We start from the raw sequence: 2,675 nt of genomic DNA, 5'->3' as shown, positions 1-2,675 counted from the left end.
AACTGAGTGAATGTACTTTATTTCTGATAGATTACAAGTGACATGTAACAGCTAACTTAAGATTTTCTCAAAACTTTCTCCTTCAGATGGGTGAAAAATAGTGTCATTCTTGAGGTTATTTGACTCATTTAAAGTGGTCATTTACCTTTAGTTAGTAATTGAGCAGTAGAGACGGATGCTTATTTCATTTAATCCTAGTCTCCTTGGGGAAAATATTGTACTGTCACTTTTATGAAGTTACTTAACTCTTAACTATTAATGCACTCCAGTGTTGGAACATATAATTTACTCTTTTCACTGTTTAAGGAAAACAGCATTTCAGGAACATTTAATCACAGTGTTGGTGGCGCCCACTGTCGCTGTGGTCTCGCCTTTCCTGTTACTCTGTAACAGGGTTTGGCCCAGTGCCTGCCTGTGCAGTGGACATGCAGTCAGTGTTCCGACTAATTGGATGAATGGCAGGTTTGCAACAGTTAGACTGTAGCACTTTGTAATTATGTGGCAAAAGTTTTAGAGAAAGATGTTGATTGCTCTCAGATGCAATTTTCTCTGGTAACTTGTAAGTTTTGTTTTTCAAGGGAAAGCGCGCCGGCAGTCCCCCACTACCATAAGTTACACAGTCGAGTTTCCCCTATTTGAGGAAATCGCAGAGGTCAACACACCGGAGTGCAATGGGTGAGCCTCGCCCTGGGAGAACCACCTTCTTGATAATGGTGTCTCCTCTGCCAGGTAAGTATACTTGTAAGTTTTGAGAATTGCTATATATAATTATTTTAAACTGCTTTGAAATCTTTGGGGAGAAACTACAATAGACATATCAGTTTGTGATATGCTTTAGTTCCATGAAGGGATATGTTCACTGAAAATGGATATTTGTTGTATATATGTTGTCAACATTCATGACCAATGGTAATTCAGATAATTTCTTGTATATTTAAAGTTTCTAAAAATCAGCATAAAAACTCTTTTGAGTGTGTGAGTTCATCCTATATTATAATATAGGATTCACTAAATAACGTTAATTTTCAAGGAGCATTTTTTCATATAGTAGAAAAGTAATGAATCTGATAATGTGGCAATGTTTACTTAACATTTCAGTGGTGGTGGTGATAATGATGATAATAGTAACTAACACGTAGCTAGTGTGTGCTACTTGCCGGGCAGTGTTGTAAGACATTTAATCTTTACAACACCCTAATTCTAAAAGGTGATAGTGTCATAGACCAGGAAACTAGTAAGGTTAGGTAACTGAAGGGACACAGAGATGGAGGACTGGGTCTCTGCTCCTAATTGTTACTCTGTAATAGGGAACACCTCTGTGCCACGTTCTCTATACGACCGTGCAAGGTGTAGGTTAATTCCTAGTTAATTCTTAAGTAGCATTAGCAAAGTAAGGCTCAAGCCGCTTAGGTAACTTGTCCAAGTACTTGCCCAAGTAGGATCAAGAAGGCTGGCATTTCAACGCAGGCCTCTGTGACTTGTAGTCTTCACTAAAATTATTTCAAAGTACTAATTTGAGGTCCTGTATTTTATGTTATACATTTAGAAGGCATACTTAAAACAGCGAGTCTCCCAACGTTTTCAGCTGCCACACAGGATGGATAACGTTCCCTCTTCTCTACTGTCTGTGAGCATATACGTTACATGTCAGTTGCTCAGTCGTGTCTGAGTCTTTTCAACCCCATGGACTATAGCCCACCAGGCTCCTCTGTCCATGGGATTCTCCAGCCCACCAGGCTCCTCTGTCCATGGGATTCTCCAGCCCACCAGGCTCCTCTTGTCCATGGGATTTTCCAGGCAAGAACACTGGTGTGGGTCGCCATTGCCTTCTCCAGGGGCTCTTCCCGACTCAGGGATCCAACCCAGGTCCCTGCAGTGCAGGCAGATTGTTTATGGTGTGAGTTACTGTGAGCAAATACAGGATTATAATTTCCTGTCCACTGGCTGTAGCTTCACCCCTTTCCCACTCACACAAGTATACTGGAATGCAAATGAGTGACATTTGTAAAGTTTTTTAAACAAGGAAATCATTCTTAGAATTTTGATCCTTTAACTATAAGCCATTTCTTGTGACATGCCCCACATCCTGATTGTGGTACGTCCCATGGGTGAGAATGGCTCTTTTCTAAGACACTGGGTGATTTTATTTCAGCAGAAGACCTAATGCAGAGATGTATTTTAGTCGCTGTTAGTTTATTTTGGAAAGGTGATGCTGCGGTGCTGTTGTGCACAGCATTCTGAAGCTCTCAGTCCTGCACAGTCACTCTCTGCCTGTGAGTGATTTCTGCTGGATGTGTCCTGGTTGGTGCATTATGTCAGCTCTGTGCTAAATCTAAAGTGACAGACACCTTTCACTGTGCCTGTCTGCACTGTGCCCCCAAATCCTTCTCTTAGTCATAAATCGGCATGTTCTCAGATAATCCAAATTGCACTGAATACTGAGGTCAGTTTCGGAAAACACCAGAAAAAGATACATCATATTCCCAGATGTTATTACTTGGGATTGTTGTTGTTTTTCAGTTGCTGAGTTGTGTCTGACTCTGTGGCCCCTTGGACTGCAGCTCGCCAGGCTTCCCTGCCCGTCCGTCTCTCCTGGAGCTCGTGTAGGCTCCTGTCCACTGGGTTGGCGATGCCACCCAGCCGCCTCACCCTCTGTTGCCCCCTCCTGCCCCTGG

At 42.4% G+C, this 2,675-nt stretch overlaps 1 non-coding gene across 1 annotated transcript; it reads right to left on the bottom strand.

Annotated features, from left to right (window-relative positions):
- Positions 1 to 574: 574 nt before the first annotated feature.
- On the bottom strand, positions 575 to 737 carry LOC133058922 (U1 spliceosomal RNA). Its single transcript, XR_009693433.1, has one exon. It is a non-coding gene; the product is annotated as a U1 spliceosomal RNA (small nuclear RNA).
- Positions 738 to 2,675: the final 1,938 nt, after the last annotated feature.

Source organism: Dama dama, chromosome 6 (assembly GCF_033118175.1).
Source record: "Dama dama isolate Ldn47 chromosome 6, ASM3311817v1, whole genome shotgun sequence".
Taxonomy (NCBI): Eukaryota; Metazoa; Chordata; class Mammalia; order Artiodactyla; family Cervidae; genus Dama; species Dama dama.
The sequence above is the reverse complement of the archived record's forward strand: the minus strand, read 5'-3'. Positions and strand labels throughout refer to the sequence as shown.